Source organism: Tursiops truncatus, chromosome 6 (assembly GCF_011762595.2).
Source record: "Tursiops truncatus isolate mTurTru1 chromosome 6, mTurTru1.mat.Y, whole genome shotgun sequence".
Classification (NCBI taxonomy): domain Eukaryota; kingdom Metazoa; phylum Chordata; class Mammalia; order Artiodactyla; family Delphinidae; genus Tursiops; species Tursiops truncatus.
In genome coordinates, this window is record NC_047039.1 from 101,752,590 (window position 1) to 101,771,431 (window position 18,842).

Consider the following 18,842-nt stretch of genomic DNA (forward strand, 5'->3'; position numbering starts at 1 on the left):
TTTGGCTGAAGAATATGAAGGCCAGGACCTTAATGAATGTGCTGGAAACTCGACATGATTTTCTACTTTAGGTCAATGCTGTATTAAAATATTTCTGATAATTAACTGGAATTCACAACTAAGTAAATATGACTATAATGGGGACCTCTATTGGTTTCTGAGTTAAAACCATATAAAAATTCTAGATTGTCAACCCAAAAAGAAGACTAAAAATCTAAAGTAAGAAAAATATTTTATTTAGTATCCCATCTCTTCCTATTAACCTGTTTTCTTAGATGTCAATTACATCAGTGACATCATCTCTCTCTAATCAGTGAAACTTACATCTTTGTTGTAATTTTCACCTCTCCTCTCTCTACCCCATGCTCTTCCAATCACTCCCTCAAATCCAATATATCACCAATTTCGGTCAAATTTTCTTTCAAATTTTCTCTTGTTATTTACTCTATAGTCACCCCTCTTAGAATATCTTTCCTCTTCTTCACCTCTCAAACTTTTTCCTGCTTTCATGCTCATCTTTTCCCATGAAACTCTTCCCTGACTGGTCGACAGAGATCTTTTGGCCTCCTGACATCACATACTCTATACCATACATTTTATTCCTAATTATGGACTTTTCTATATTCTTTCATATATGTACTCTTGTTTCTCTAGTTAGATTGGTAAAGACCTGAGGCAAAGGCCATATCATGCAGTTTTTTAAAAGGTTATCTTCAAGACTTAGCATGAGCCTAGGAATAGTGTACTCTAACTATTTTCATGTCATACATCTTACTCGGTAAGTTTGCTGAGTTCAGGGACCATATCTTAGCCATCTTGGTATGCTCAGATTCTAGTATAGTTCCTGGTTTGCTGCAGGCACTTAATATATGCTTGATAAATAAATGCTCAATACACAAACTGAGTTTTAGAGTTAAGCACTGGAAGGGAAAAAGAAAGATGAAAGACTATACTAATTACTAGAGTTCTCAAAACAGCTAAAGTACTTTCCCTTTTTCAACCTTTCTTTATATGCTCATTCTGGACATCAGGTTTTTAGACTTCATCTCAGTAAAATTTTGGCACCAGTCATATTGGATGGGAGACAATATAAGGTAGAACTGCATTTCAATATAATTATTTTAGAGACTGAGCTCCTAATTATGAGCCCCTATGGGGTTGTTCATTTTAGTTCAGAAGACTAAGCTAAAATTATTAATACTTACACAGCTCTTACACATGTCAGTTAAAGTAATCCCCTACTGCTTCCCATATTCCTATTTCTGTAATAAAAATAGAAGTTCTAAATTTGAGTTATTGGAACTTTGGGTTGAACTTTGCAGAATGGAAGTAAAGCAATTTTCAGCTGTGTGTATTCTATTTGTAGCATACAAACCTAAGAATTATTTTTTTAATTTGAGATGTGCCTCTGTTTATCAGCATTCCCTGGGCTAAATAATGAAGGCTTTTGCCTTCTATCCTAAAAAACTATTTTGAGCAGCTAGAGTTGAAGTTTACTTCTCTCTCCCACTTACTATGGTTCTTTGCAATATCCCAGGGTATGCCAAAAAGGAGTAGAAAAACAGTTGTACCTGGTATATTTTTAAGGCATAACTCAAAACCATTCCAGAAAGGAAAGAAAGCCAGGCTTTTGTAAATAATAAATACTTAACATATCTTAAAGCCTTATATCCTAAGAAGTCACCTATCAAACTCTGTATTTCTATCTTAAAGCTGCCTAATATACTTGGTTACATAATTTCTTGACTTACAAATAATTTTACAGAAAGTGTAAAATGGAACAATGTCATCATTTATTGAGAGTCTATGTCAATAAATATATATTCTCTCTAATCCTCAAAATAACTCTACAAGGTGGCGGTCATAACCCTCATTTTACTACTGAGGGAATTCAGAGGGTTAAAGTTACTGTCCACACCTAGTAAAGGCAGGTTTATTTATACAAAGCCAGACTTTCCCCACTCTGCTACCAACCCTTTCCTCAGTTTAACTCTATACTTGTACAGAAAATCTGACTGCCAAATAATCTGATACCCACTTACGTATCAAGCTTCATTCTGTAGATTCCAAGCACCAAAATTCACCATTTATTTAGGTTCTGACCCCAGTGAGCTGTTTCTGCCTTGCCCAGAATAAATCCCACTCTCTTTTCTCACTGCCAGTAAATTTCAGGTCTTCCTTAACAAAAGCTGAGAGTTCTTTCTGCTTGAAGAGACTGCAGCCTAACAAAGCCCAAGGTTCTCAGAGACACAAGCCCAGATATTTTGATGTTTAGTTAAAACTTAATTAAAGCTTGTATCGATCATACTATAGAAGATGATTATTCTCTTTAAAAATCCAACAGAAATGTACATTTCCAAGTCTCTCAAGTAACTTTGCAAAAAAGAAAACAACTGAAAAAAAAAACCCAAAAAGCCCACCTGCATACATATACGCAGTCTTACACCAGAATACCCCAAGGTATTTAAAGATCTAGCAAAGTAAATCTGTATTCGTCAAATATGAAGTTCAGGATTATCTTATGACTCAACAAGAAGGAATCAGTCAACTTAAGTCTCACTATACTGTCAGAAAATTATAAAGGATATAATGTACCTTTTGGAGACTGGCCTTAGCCAATTTCCAAGGCTTTAAAAATGTTAATCAAAATATGCTTACTCCCCATTTCTCTATAGACATTAGGTTATTTGGTATACAAAAGAATAAACAGTTCCTTTTTTTTTTTTTTTTTTTTTTTTTTTTTTTTTTGCGTTATGTGGGCCTCTCACTGTCGTGGCCTCTCTCGTTGCGGAGCACAGGCTCCGGACATGCTGGCTCAGCGGCCATGGCTTATGGGCCTAGCCGCTCTGCGGCATGTGGGATCTTCCTGGACCAGGGCACGAACCCGTGTCCCCTGCATCGGCAGGTGGACTCTCAACCACTGCGCCACCAGGGAAGCCCTAAACAGTTACTTTTAATGGCAGTGTCTGCCCAATCCACCATCTGTAAGAAAAAGGTATTACCTTGGAATACCTAATCACCTAATAATATCTCATAACCATAATATAGCCAGTGTTCCCAAAGTAGTTGCTATTCCTGTAAGTGACCTTTCTCTTCATAGTTCTGCTCTAGACACTCAGAAGACTGATATAAGCAGGCGTCTTTCTCCCTGGAAAATATGCTCCTTAGTTCTTCATTTAAAAAAAAAAGTGGCTTTATGAATCTTGATGAGGTGGTTGACTAGTCTAGATACCATGCATCACTTTTCCTGGGTAGATTTTAAAACAACAAGGAAGGAGGTGTTTTTTCTCTATTTAAAAAATATATATAGAATGGAGTGGGGAAGTTTGGTTGTGAGCCTGCAACTAGTAGTGCTTTTCCATCATGTTACTCATGGCCCATGGCCAATTTCTGCATGTATAAGAATTAAATCACTCAGCAAATATAAAGCTTTCCCTGTGTGACTTCTTTTATAGAATAAAGCCTTTACAACACCGCTTTTCATGGTCTCCTTCTGTTAAAGACCGCTGAATGCTTTTTGAAGCAAAGGTCAATGATATAAATGCAATGAAATTTTTTAAAAAAAGAAAAGAAAAAAAAGGCCTGTTAACAGACCACTTATGCTTATCCATAGGTTTAAAATGAAAGAACCAAAGACTCACATCTTCATATCTGGAGAATAAGGGCACAGAGCTGGATTTTGAAAAGTCAGAAATCGATACTACTGAGATCAACTAACAAAGAATTTAAGATGGAATTTCCTCATCTGGCATCACTTTTTTTTTTTTTTTTTTTTTTTTTTTTTTTGTGGTACGCGGGCCTCTCACTGTTGTGGCCTCTCCCGTTGCGGAGCACAGGCTCCGGACGCGCGGGCTCAGCAGCCATGGCTCACGGGCCCAGCCGCTCCGCGGTATGTGGGATCTTCCCGGACCGGGGCACGAACCCGTGTCTCCTGCATCGGCAGGCGGACTCTCAACCATTGCGCCACCAGGGAAGCCCATGGCATCACTTTTTATAGACATGAGTTAGTTGCTAGTAAAGAACTAATGAAATATGGATAATTATATCAGAAGGAAGAATATGGAATTATTTATAAAGGAAGCACAAACATTGTGGAACTAAGCTACACTAAGTATACTAAACATGTATTATACATTCTTAAATTACCCCAGACAGAATTATCAGATTTTCTTATGGTGTCAGTGCTTAGTTATAGAATTTATCACACTCACAGGTGTGAACAACTATTACAAGGTTTAAACACTTGAAAAATTCTCTCTTAAAATGTAAACAAAGAATGTATTTTCTGACATGAAGTTATTAGTTTTTCAAAAGGAAATTCAATGGTGTGTCATCTCAAGATATTGTACATATTTATGTCATACAAGTACTAACCAAAATATCATTTTAAAGGTTCTGTTTTAAGATGAGTGGGTGGAGAATCTTCAGAATTTCCATTATTTTACTAGGGTAGGAAGGGTGGAACACAGGAAGGGAGGTATCAGGGTCTATGGAAAATTCATAGCCTGAGGAGACAGAGAGAGCTTGGTTCAAATTCCAGCTCTGCTAGTAACTAGCTGGGACTAAGTTCTTATTCTATCTTGGACTCAGTATTCTCATTTGTAAAATGAAGATAATTATACCAAACTTTGTGAAGTTCTTGTGAGGATTAAAGATCACATATGCAGGGTACTTAGCACAGTGTCTGGCACATAATCAGTACTCAAAAATGAAAGAACTATGAAGATGATGACAACGGTCCTAGATCTTTAATTTTTTCTGTGAATTGTAAAGAGAATGAGTTAGAATCTCTACTAGGCGAAAACAGACAAGATTATTTACTTTTAAAATTCTGTTAACAAACCTAGAAAAATGGCAAGAATTTATGGGGTAATTACTAGTTTGGAGCAAAAATGTGGCTAGGAAAAGAGAGCACATTATGAACACATGGTAGAAACAGTTTTTGGAAAGAAAATTTAAAAATTGAGAAGGGAAAGAATCAGCAAAATCCTGCATTAGGTGGGACCAAAGCCAGCAAGAACTGATATGCTTTTGTACCAACTAGCTAATTGATTTAACTTTTTTCTAAATTGCCAAATGTCTTGACATGTTTTACATTATCAAAAACATTGTCTATTTTCTTCCTAAGATTTACAAGGTATAAATTATGTGCATGGCATACCTTTATATATAATGTTATCAATTTTAATTCAAACAGTCACAGAGTAACTACAAAGGTATAGTTCTAATTAGGGGAAATTAATTTATTCAGAAGCCTTGCTTTTCCTCCTTCCTTCTTCCTGAGACAGCTTACATGTTGTCACTCTGACATGGAAAGAACAAGAAGCAGAAAAAGAGAGATAATTAAATGTATCAATTTTCTTCTTCTGCCTCTTTTAATAACTAAAAGCAATTTAGTTTAGGAAGAGACTTAAACTACTAGTTAAAACAGAGTCTGAAATTAGAAAATTGCTGATTGCAAGCTCTCCCAATATATTAAAAATAATATAAAAAGGCAGCTAGCTTTTTCTAACCAGAAAAAGCTTTTACATGGGAAAATAAACAACATGAAAAGTTATTAACAATCCTTAATATCATGTTTGGCTCATGGTTTGTAAAGGTAATGAAAAAAATAGTTTCTCCTTTTTGTGAAAGAAACTCAATAATCAGACATTTTGGCAAAAGACTATTTGCATTTAGTGTTCCTCTGTCTTTCTACCATCATGGAAAAGACCATTATGCAATGAGCAAAGCTCCTTTTCTGGAGGAAAAAAGAAGATAGCTTTATTGTTGAAAACATTGGGCTATTATGCTAAACATTCCTTGTTTTTTCAAGTCTAAAATATGTTTAGAGGAAATTCATATTTGAACAGAAATTCTTAATACTCAAAAAGGGCACTGCCTAAGTGTAAAAATATTTTCTGATAGCTGGTCTTACCAAAATCAAATTTAAAATTTTATTTGAAAAGCCAGAAGTAAAACTTAATGGTAAAAAAAATAAAAGTGTCATATTTCCAGAGCCACAACTTGGGAGGGCAAACTTAAACTAGGAAAGTTATTTTTTATTTCCTTCACTTTTTTTTAATGGAAGAAATATGGCCATAAGAATTCGCAAACCCACACAATTACTCCATTATTTGATAGTGATTTCTGCATTTCAGAAGTCATTTTAAAAACAGAAAAAGCATGAAGTCCCAGTATCATCTTCTTGAAAAGATGATGCTTCTCACATGTTAACATTTGTATTCTTTTGTAACCACTGTAAAAGGTTTGCTTAGTAAAACAATTATTAATACTTAATTTGTTTTCACGCTGAGTTCTAAAAATTAACTTGTAGCGCTTAGAATTTAGAACTCATTTTCTCACAGAAATGATAGCATAAGTGGTGGCTTAGTTTCCAGATGAGCGAACAAAAACCTATTTAACTCAAAATGTTGATATCAACAGTACTGAGGACCAAGTAAGTCCTAACTAAGCCTTTGTGTTCTGAACCCTGTACGGGGTGGAGTGGTCAGGGGGCAATATTAACATTTATTGAATTCCTACTATGGGGTTATAAATAAAGTGCATAGAGCAATATTTATCTATGCATTACTTAATTTTGTCCTTACAATATGACATTCATTAGTTTCAGTTTTGTCACTTTCTTGCTGTTTGATTGTTGGGCAAGTTAAGTTTCCACATCTGAAAAATAAGAATAATAAGCCCTGTTTCAAAAGATTGTAATCGTTGGCTAAATTTAAGTGTCTTCCGAATATTAGTAGCTCCATATATGGTAAAATACGAATATTGTCAACATCCCCAATTGTTAGAAAATCAGCAATGTGAACGACTCAATTTTCGAGGTCACAGAGCCAGAGAATAATCAGAATCAGAGCCTAGGTCTTCTGCCTGCTAATACGATGTTTTTTTCTCTCTCTTGTATATTACAGATTACCTCTATGTACATAATGAAAGCAATTCAGAAGGATTTAATGTGCTCATCTCTATAGACTTGCAATACTCCTAGAAGAAGCTTTTATGTTGATCTTCTCCTGGCTCAGTCGTCAGTCATTTAAATATCTCCTCAGTTGAATGAGACTTTAAAACAATTGCCAAAGAAATAAGACATTGCTTCCGATCTGTCTCAATACAATGACAAGACTTAGGAGCTCGTTTCCTACCTGTATCTAGCACTATTTGCAAATGCCCCATAACAGCCAGTTTCCTTGCAAAGCTTTCATTTCCCCCTACCAACTTTATTGATATAATTTTGCGAAAGTTTTTCAGTCTTCATTTTTAAATTATGAAATATTCTTTCAAAGGTAGACAAATTTAGGGCTTCCCTGGTGGTGCAGTGGTTAAGAATCTGCCTGCCAATGCAGGGGACACGGGTTCAAGCCCCGGTCCAGGAAGACCCTACATGCTGCAAAGCAACTAAGCCCGTGCGCCACAAGTACTGAGCCTGCACTCTACAGCCCGCGAGCCACAACTACTGAAGCCCACATGCCTAGAGCCTGTGCTCCTCAACAAGAGAAGCCACCGCAGTGAGAAGCCCGCGCACCGCAATGAAGAGTAGCCCCCGCTCGTTGCAACTAGAGAAAGCCCACGCACAGCAACAAAGACCCAAAGCAGCTGAAAATAAATAAATAAATTTATTTAAAAAAAAACAGAAGTAGACAAATTTAAAGACAATACAATCATCTTTGAGTTATTTAAAGAACAATAAACTCAAAACTTTGATACCCACTAGTGAGACATTTGAAGCCCCTTAAGTGGCCCTCCTCAACTGCACCCTTTCTCTTGCCCCAGAAGCAACTAAGTTTTAATCATTCTTTAGCTTTTTAAGAGGGCCACTTACTATGTATTACTAAATAATATATAGTTTTGCCTGCTCTTAAACTTCATTAATAAAAATAATTATGTATAGTTTGATTCACTATTTTCTTGCTCAGTAGAATACTACGTTTTTGAAATTCATCACTGTAAATTTGTATAGCTGTAGTCATTCATTTTTCTCTGCTGTATATTTCATCATATGAATATAACCCTATGTATTTATTCATTCTTCTAGACATTTGGGCTGTTTTCATTTGTTATTATGGATGCCAAAGGCTTCTGTGAACCTTCTTGTATGTCCCTTCTGGTACACATGAGCATGCTTTTCTCTAGGGTATTTACCAAGGAATGGAAAAGCAAGGTAATAGTTTGTGCATGATCAACTTTACTAGGCTATGCCTAACTGTTTTCCAAAGTGGTAGCAACAATTTACACTCCCATTACTAGTGGAATAGTGGTCTCGTTGCTCTGTATCCTCACCAATGCTTGATGTCATCAACTTTTTAAATTTGGGGCAATTTGGCAGCTTGAAGTGGTATCACGTTCTGGTTTTAAATTGCATTCTCCTGATTATTAATGAGATGGAACATGTTTTCTGGAACATGTTTTCATGTTTATTAGCCATTTAAGCTTCCTCTTCTATGAAGAGTCTGCCCAAGTATTTCTGACATTAATTTGTACACATTCTTTATGTATTCCTGGAAAAGCAAACCTTTATCAGTATAATGTGCTACAATTATCTTCTCTCAGTTTGTGCCTTGTCTTTCCACTCTTTTCATAAGTTTCGTAGTTTAATGAAGTGTTAAGATATGAACTGTGGAGCTTAACCACCTGGATTCAAATCCTGGTTTTATCACCTACTAGCCATATGACCTTAAGTAAATCATTTAAACTCTTTGTGCCTCAGTCTCCTCACTTATAAAATGGAGAAAATAATAGTACCTCTCTTATAGGTTTGCTGTGACGATTAACTTAGTTAATGTGTCAAGCATATAGTGCAGTGCCTGACACATAGTAAAGACTATGTAAGTACTGTCATAACATTAACATTATTGCTTAGGAAATCCTTCCCCACCTCAAGGTCATTAAGACACTTTATGTTTTGCCTTTCACATGTAGGTCTTTAATCCACCTGATCTTTATTTCTGCATATGAAGAAAGTTAGAGGTCCAATCTCATTTTCTTCCTTACAGATAATCAAAGCTCTAGTACAATTCATAGAAAAGTCCATACTTTTATACTTTAATACTTCCTATGCCATATGTCAAATGTCTTCACAATCATGGATTGTTTCTGAGCTTTCTTTTTTGTTCTATATATCTGTTTGTCTATTCCTGAACCAATACCACACTGTCTTAATTACTATAGCTTTATTTCCCTCCCCCCCCATTTTTCACATAAAATTTTTTGAAAATATAGATATATTGAAAGAACAGTATTTTGAGTATCTGTGTATATATTTTGCTTTACCTAGTACTCCCCTAACCCCTTCTTCCAACTCACATCACTTCAGCCACAATCACCCTGCTTTTGCTCAAATATGCTAGGCATATTCCTGCATCAGGAACCTGTACTTGCTGTTCCCTCTATTAGCAATACCCTTTCCCTAGGGGATCCACATGGCATGCTCCCTAACTTCTTTTTGTTATTTATTCAAATGTCATATTCTCAAAAAGGCCTTGGCTAGCTACACTATCTAAAATTATAATATCTCTTACTATTTAACATAATATATATTTTATTTCCTTGTTTATTCTCTCTCTCCCCATTAAGAATGTCAGCTCTTAAAAAACAAAAGAACGTCAGCTCTATGAAATCAGGGTGTTTTATCTGTTTTTCTCCACTGCTGTATTCCCACGGCCTAGCACAGTGCCTGGCACATGGTAGACACTCAAACTTTTTTGTTTAATGATTATGTAATCTGGCTCCAAAATCTATGTACCTTTCTTCATTAACTCTGATGCCTTCTGAGTGCACTATTCAGTGCACTATTCACTGTCTTCAATTTAGTCCATTTAATATTTTCCAAGCACCTAATCCTGATGCTTTATATCACATTTAAATAAACCTCTTAGAATCTTAGAAATAGGATATTTACTCTAGGTGAGCAAAATAAGACATTTAATGACTGGTCCATGATGGGTCAATCAACCTTGGAAGACAGTGATCCCTTGGATTTGTTCTTTAAAGCAGGACAAAGAAGAGCAGATAAAAATAAAATTACTAGCCCTCAAAGAAAATGCTATTTTACTTAACTTCAATATCCTATGATGACCCTGCTAAAAGGGCCTCTTTAATGTTTATAATCCTTATATAAACAAAGAACAGAGGCTAGAATGCCTTCTGGTTTTCTCCTGCATATAAGTTGACATTAGGTTTTAGGGGGCAACATTGTCCACTAGATCAGTGGTGCTCAAACTTAGGCATGCATCTGGAAAGCTTGTTATAACACTGACTACCCGGCCCTATCCCAGAATTTGTGATTCAGATAGGTCTAGGGCTGGCCCCAAGAATTTTCATTTCTAATTAATTCCTAGGTTATGCTGATAATGGTCTGAAGACCATACTCGGAGAACCACTGCACTAGATTAACTGGAAAAATGTCATTGTTCTCATTTCACTCCCTACTTTTAATACTCTTAGCCCTGACTTAATTTCCACCTCTAGGCTTAGTGCTGAACCCTTTATTTGGTATCAGTTCTGACCTAAGGAGAGGGTACTTACAGCAATCAGCCTCAGTGATATCTGTCATCAAGTTCCATTTGCTTACTGGTTCCTTTGACCTCAGTCCCCTATATTCTCAATGATTGAATTACAACTATTGTCCCTAGCTTCTCAATGCCTGGCTCCTGGTCCCAGTTGCCCTGACTCCCCACTTCCCACCTCAATGGCTAGGTCCATGACACTTGTTTTCAGATCTCCTGCATGTCAAATGCCTGCCATTTAGGCTCCAGCAAGTCAGGTGGACTCAGCTTTGATATTCATTAATGTGCTAAATCCTACCTTTCAAATGATTCTCTACACATACTCTCATTATTTCAAATTGTCTTCTATGCAATATTTATTTTCATTGTGCCCAGATCTGACTTCTAGATTTATGTCTCCATGAGCCAGTTCCCAGGTGGATGAATCATGCTAACCACACCCAGAACTTCACTTACACTGAGCCGCTGCCATATCTAATCTTGCCCATTCTATTTTAGGGTACAGTGGGGAGAACTTTGGAGTCAGACAGACCTAGTCTCAAATCTAAGCTCTGCCACTTATTAGTTATGCCATATTGCTAAGTAACTTAGCCTCTAAGAGCAAGATAGCTAAGTTGTTCTGAGAAGTCAGAGAGGTTATATGTGTAAAGCATCAAGCACAGAGGTTCAACAGTGTTCATTAGATGTTAGTTTCCTTCTGATCCTCCTGCTAAATTATGCAGCTTCCTTAGGTAAACAGTTTAGTCAAGAAAGCTAAAACTATTTCCCTGCAAAAACCTTTCTTTCAAATACCTATAGTATCTGTTTTACTGGACATTCTATTTAACTGTAGAACTTATAAAAAAATCAACTCAAGACCAGGAAAAATAAAAATTAAAGAGATGGTTGTAGTGTATGTGTTGGGAATTGGCAGAAGAGACGAAGGGATTCTGGTACTGATAATATAAGCCATATTTTCATTACTGCTTTTGGCAATGTGAGAAGAACATCTTTGCCCTTCCTGTATAGTATTCAGAAAACTTCTTACACTTGATGGTATCTCGGATCTCTTTGAGAATCGACTGAATGTTGCAGACCTCCTCCACAGAAAAATGCACAGATTCACCATTACACTTCATGTGCTTCCCCTCTTAGGTTAAGAACTCCTGACCTCGAGCACAGGGGGGTATACTTACCCAGAAGTACAAGACATGGGAGTTTAATGCAACAGAAAGAACATGGGATATGGTGTCAGAAGACCTTGAGATGACTCTTCTCACTCTGGAATGTAATGGATATCCAACTTTGGGCTTATCATGTAACCTTTCAAATATTACTTCTCATCTGTAATTTGGTGGATAACAATTTTTACCTACCTCTCAGGGTTGTTGTTAGAATCAAATGAGAAAATGTACAGGAGAAAAGAACACTATTACTTGTAAATGACTTTACAGATATTAGTTATTAACATTCTCTGGAAACCTACTGAATTTATAAACACAGGGGCAAGCTTGAAAATCCCAAATTATTGAAACTAATGGAATATATCATACCAGAGAATTATCTTAATAAATAAAAAAGCATAACAATGATTTTTAATAATAATGAAATTAATAATTTTAAACTAGTCCTATATATGTTGAATGTCAAAATTATCATGGCTGAAGCACTTATGCTCCTTTTTAAAGGAAATCTTGAGAAATTTCAAGCCCAAATCTCTAACTGGGATTGAGAAATTTAGATATTGTAAGTGGAAATCAAATCCAAGGAGAAAAAAGATGAATAGTCCCATATTTCTCTCTACCCTACAGGAAACATATTTCTTGCTATGAAAAAACCATCTGAGACGGAGAAAGTCATGCTGATTTAATTTTCTTTCAAGGGACACCGGGGAAGACAAAGCCTTCTCTGTGGGAACAAGCGTCCTTCTATTTTAGCCTAAGTCTACTAACATTTTAGAAGCTCTTCTTTTAAAACTTTAGATAAGGAAGATATTTAAAATATTAAAGTAGGCTACGAATTTGATCATATATTCTAACCACAACGTCATACATCTAAAATGGCAGATCTCCATGACAACAACGTAAGTTTATTTCCTTATCCTGATTCCTCTTATGGATCTAAGGCTAAAAATGTCACCAGGACCAATTTTGCCCTCATAATAAGACAGTAATGCTATCCATATTCCCTTGACTGACTGTTCCAAATAACAATTCTATTAACTTTTTATTTTGAAATAATATTAGATTTAAAGAAAAGTTGTAAAGATAGTACAGAGGGTTCTTGTATACCATTCACGCAACTTCCCCTAATGTTAACTTCTCATGTAACCATGGCATATTCATCAGAACTGAAAATTAACATCACTACAATGCTGCTAACTAAACTATAGACTTTGTCAGATTTTCCTAATTTTTACACTAAGGTTCTTTTTCTGTTCCAGGATCCAATCCAGGATATTACCTTACATTTACTCATCTCCTTAGCCTCTTCCAATCTGACAGTTTCTTGGTCTTTCTTTGTCTTTTATTACCTTGAAGCTTTTGAAAAGTACTGGTCAGGTATTTTGTAAAATGTTCCTCAATTTGAGTTTGTCTGATGTTTTGTCATGATTAGACTGGAGTTATGAATTTGGGGTAAGGATATCACAGAGGTAACATGCCCTTCTCATTTCATCATATCAGAGAGTACAGGATACTCACATGACTTATTACTGATGATGTTATCTTTACCACTCAAAGGATAATTTTTCATGCTAGGAGTCTGTCTATATGGTAGCTAAACCTAGGATGGTTACCACGCTTATTTGGAAAATAAGCAGAGGTTCAGCTGCTCAACTAAGAAACTCTGGGAACTACTGAAGGCAGTATAGTCAGACAGGTGTTGGTTTGAGTCTGTTTCTGCCACTTACTAGTTGTCTGCTGGGGGGCAAATTACTCAAGTCTCAGTTTCCTCATCTGTAAAATGAGAATAATATCACTTCAACCAGTTGTTATTTTATCCTCACAAGACAGTATATATAAAGCACTTAGTTTGGCACATAGTAAATAATCAATAAATGTTAATGCTGTTCATTCTGGGGTTGATGGTGGTAGTAATAATGTTAGTAGTATTTGCCAAGTTGTGTTGTGTGCTATTTTCATCTCAGAAGGAAGTCAAACTACAGCCCAGAAAAATACTATGTGTTTATAAGATTTTTAAACTTTTTAAGTGTAGTAAAATGTCCTATCAGAGAGATGTTTAACTAGAGATTAAATATGTGGGTTTTTTCTTCTTTAGCAAGAGAAGTTTGCAATTGCTTTGCCATTTGGGCAGAGGTAGAAAATAACCTTCAAGCAGATCCTACTGACTGGGTAAAGAATCATTTAAGAATGAAATTAGAATACTCCCTAACACCATACACAAAAATAAACTCAAAATGGATTAAAGACCTAAATTTAAGGCCAGACACTATAAAACTCTTAGAGGAAAACATAGGCAGAACACTCTATGACATAAATCACAGCAAGATCCTTTTTGACCCACCTCCTAGAGAAATGGAAATAAAAACAAAAATAAACAAATGGGACCTAATGAAACTTAAAAGCTTTTGCACAGCAAAGGAAAACATAAACAAGACAAAAAGACAACCCTCAGAATGGGAGAAAATATTTGCAAATGAAGCAACTGACAAAGGATTAACCCCCCAAATTTACAAGCAGCTCATGCAACTCAAAATCAACAAAACAAACAACCCAATCCAAAAACAGGCAGAAGACCTAGATAGACATTTCTCCAAAGAAGATATATAGATTGCCAACAAACACATGAAAGAATGCTCAACATCACTAAATCATCAGAGAAATGCAAATCAAAACTACAATGAAGTATCACCTCACACCAGTCAGAATGGCCATCATCAAAAAATCTACAAACAATAAATGCTGGAGAGGGTGTGGAGAAAAGGGAACTCTCTTGCACTGTTGGTGGGAATGTAAATTGATACAGCCACTATGGAGAACAGTATGGAGGTTCCTTAAAACACTAAAACTAGAACTACCATACGACCCAGCAATCCCACTACTGGGCATATACCCTGAGAAAACTGTAATTCAAAAAGAGTCATGTACCACAATGTTCGCTGCAGCTCTATTTACAATAGTCAGGACATGGAAGCAACCTGAGTGTCCACTGACAGACGAATGGATAAAGAAGATGTGGCACATATATACAATGGGATATTACTCAGCCATAAAAAGAAACAAAATTGAATTATTTGTAGTGAGGTGGATGGACCTAGAGTCTGTCATACAGAGTGAAGTAAGTCAGAAAGAGAAAAACAAATACCAAACGCTAACACATATATATGGAATCTAAATTTAAAAAAAAAAAGGTTCTGAAGAACCTAGGGGCAAGACAGGAATAAAGACACAGATGTAGAGAATGGACTTGAGGACATGGGGAGGGGGAAGGGTAAGCTGGGACAAAGTGAGAGAGTGGCATGGACTTACATATACTACCAAATGTAAAGTAGGTAGCTAGTGGGAAGCAGCCGCATAGCACAGGGAGATCAGCTTGGTGCTTTGTGACCACCTAGAAGGGTGGGATAGGGAGGGTGGGAGGGAGATGCAAGAGGGAGGAGACATGGGGATATATGTATAGCTGATTCACTTTGTTACAAAGCAGAAACTAACACACCATTGTAAAGCAATTATACTCCAATAAAGATGTTAAAAATTAAAATAAAATAAAAAAAGAATCATTCAGGTTAGGGTTCCCTTAGTAAGTTTAGAGTGAAGAGGCCCCACTGTCCTGAGAGAAGGGTTTAACAAGACCTTTTGTATTGGGGAAGAAGGGAGACTTATAGTTTGTCAGGTAAAAGATTCTACAAAATGTCCTCAACCAGTACTCTTGGAACTGGCTTATACACTGGGATGTAGCTGCACGTATAAACTAAAGGAGCCAGTTGTTACAATCTCTATAACTTCCGAGTCCCAATTTAGAGTATAACTGAAGGAACTTGAAACCAAGGGAGTGGGTTCATCCTACCTCAAAGAAGCGTTGCTGCCAACGATTCTGGACCAGTAAAAGCATCATCTCAGTAGTGAGCAAGCATCATCTGTCAGGTTGTTCAGGGTCAGGCCTCAACCCCAAAATTCAATATAAGGGTAAGAAACAACAAGATCAGTGAACTGATCAGAATCATGTTCCCCTGATACTCAGCATTAGAGAGGGATTGACTCCTAGAGCTACTGGAAAATTAGTAATTAATTGTTGGGGAATGGATTGATGCAAAAAGAGGGCACTGGATTTATGCTACTGAGGCATATAAGTGTCAGAGTAATTAATTGTAAAATAAAAGAGGTATGACTATACTTGAAGCCCGTTCACAGAAAGTTTACCAGTTGTATAAGCTTTCAACTTCCCCATATCTATTGTTTGCTACCCCCACAGGCCTCTCTATAAAGATAAATAGTTTTTAAAATGCCTAAAAGGTAAAGGGCCCCTGGATTTACTTTTAGCAACACAGAAAGAACATGAGTATGGGGACATGGCTTGACACTTAGCAGCAAGGCTTATGAGGGAATAAAAATCCCATGGGATACAGTGGGTGGTAGCAACTACTGAAGCATAGGAAAGCAGATTCAATTCCTGCAGCCTGCAACAAAGGAAGAACGGTAAGCATACAGTGAGGGTATGGGCCTAAGAAGGAATCCTGGGACTGAGCACTTCCCTAAATTCCACTTAGAAACTCAAACTACCTTTAGATTTGTGTGCATGTATTAATGCAAAAATCATAAACTTTCTAGAGAATTATGCACAGAAACACTATCATGGGACAGATCACCATTCTCCTTTCTCTCCGCAGTCTCTCCAATCTCACAGGTTTCATTCCGCCTCTGATCTCCCCCTACTTATATCCACCCAATCTACTACTGCTAGAACACAGTGCTGATCTTTTACCTGCTTAAAATTACTCTGTGAATAAAATCCAAGTCATGTGTCTGGCCCTTAAGGCCCTCTGGGGCCTGACCCCAGCAGGACTTGCCAGATTTATCTCCTCTGCCCCACTGCTCTTCCACCTTACATCCTGTGTAAGCACATCTCTGAGATGTTAATCTTGCTGTTTCTATTCTGTAATGTTCTTTTCCACCTTTTGCACTTCTGTATGTCTAAATCCTTTCCTTCCTTCAAACTGAGGTCAAAAGCTATCTCCTCAATGAAATCATCTCTGATTTTTCCAGCTATAAGTGATATCTCCCAGTTTCTTAATCCCCTTAACATTTTATCTTTCTATTTTATGATGTGGCTCAGTTTTTGCCTTGTAATATATATATATATATATATATATACACATATATATATATATGTATATATATATATATGTATATGTATGTATGTATGTATGTATTTCTTAATGACCTTACTAGACAAGAAGCTCCTTTGGTCTTCACATTGTCTTATTTATTTCCCACAAGGTCTGTTAAAGTATCCTGCACATAATTTGTTAAACAAATAAATACCTTGGTACCAAATACTACATTTATATGAACTTGATTATCTGTAGTATTAGCATATATATAACTACAGATTTGGGGGAGCTTCTCAGAAGAAGCAAAATAAATAATCTTTTAATATTATCAATAATAAAACTTTAACTTTAAAAGATTTCTTTAAAAAATTCCAAACTGACCTAAAACTGGCTTAATAAAATGAAAGAAGCAGAGGATTCTGCAATATGGTTTAGGAAAAATTACGCATTTGATCAACAGCAACTACATCAATTCACTGTGACATGTTACGTTAATGTTCACAAAGGTCACCAATAGCTGGGAGGAAAAAGTGTTTTGTTTGTTTTTTTCATTCAACTACAGATGATATCTAGTTAATAATTAGAAGACCAGGAGGGCAGATCATGTTCTGTATTGAAAGGAGGATTTAACACAGAGTGCACGGAAAAACATACAGAGCTTTCCAAACTGTAATAGACATGCATTATTTACACTTAAACCTCAATGCACTCAGTGCCTTTTCTAAATAAGCCCCTGTCTGGCTATTTATTAACATTCAAATTTTATTCTAATCTGTTTTACCATGAACTTTACATGATTTATTTTCTAATATATAAACCATTTGGAACTGTAGAAACATTTACTGAAACAAATGAACCACGATAGGATAAGGGCTGAGATCAGTTACCTGCTTCTGACCAAGACAGCTACCTTTTAAAATTCTACCTTCAAGGAAAAAAATACTGAAGTGTACAAAAAAAAAGGTAATTTAAACTAGAGATTGGTAGAATTGCAAGAATAGTAACGGGGGTATAGAATAAAGTTATTTTTAAGTAAAATTAAAGCTATGAGGCTTTGCTTTGTTTTCCTTAGAATATGCTAGTTTCCTTTCCTAAGAATATGCTAGCTAGTTTATAAGATTTCTTGAGTTTGGCACACAATGCATGTGCAACTGTCTACCAGACACCACTATCTGAATGTCCCATAGAAAATGAACATGTTGAAGCCTAAGATCATAATCATCTCCTTCCAACTTGCTTATCCACCTGTATTCTTTATCTAGTTAATAGAATATCTCTTCACTCATGTGCCTGTGCCAGAGCCAGAGCAAAAAACATGGGAGTCATATCTATCTCTCTCTTACTCTATAAATACAATCAACCATCTAATAGTTCTGTAGATTTTCTCTCTTACGCTGGTTCCCTCCTCTCCAGCACCATTGCCAATGCCAGTGTCAATGCCTTAGATCAGCCCTTTAATTTCTCTTGCTTGGAGAGTTACACGATAGCCTTCTCCATGGTCTCTCTGCCTGAGCTCACTCTCTCTATCCACCAGACTTCTGATGGAGTAATTGTTCTAACGAGCAAATCCGATGTTACTCCTTACTCAGTATTCTTCAATGGACAAACTAATTTACATGGCATATCAGGCCCTTCGTGGTCTGGCCCTGTTTACTCTTAACCATTCACTCATTCTGTTCATTCATCAAGTATTTACTGAGTCTACTTTGTACCAGGCACTATTCTAGGTATTAGAGATACAACAGTAAGCAAATAGACAAAAATCTCATCTTTTCAACCTTCCCTCTCTACCACTGTCAAGTGTTCCCTGCCTTCAAGAAATAGTGAGCCACTTGCAGTCTACTAAAACATGGCTTGTTCTTTCATGCAAACTTCTACTCATCCTTCAGATTTCAACTTAAATGCAACTTCCTCTCTCAAGACCTCCTGAATCTCCTGTGTACTTTATAAATACTCATATTATGTTTGTGTTTCTATCTTTCCATTTCAAGTTCCTTGAGCACAGAAATAATATCTTTTGACATATAGTTGGCAAATGCAATGTCTGTTAAATGAAATAAGTGAATAAA

At 36.3% G+C, this 18,842-nt stretch overlaps 1 protein-coding gene across 1 annotated transcript in view; it reads right to left on the bottom strand.

The window, feature by feature from the left end:
• Positions 1–18,842, bottom strand: part of MEGF9 (multiple EGF like domains 9) — an 84,984-nt gene that overhangs the window by 16,598 nt on the left and 49,544 nt on the right. The window lies entirely within an intron of this gene.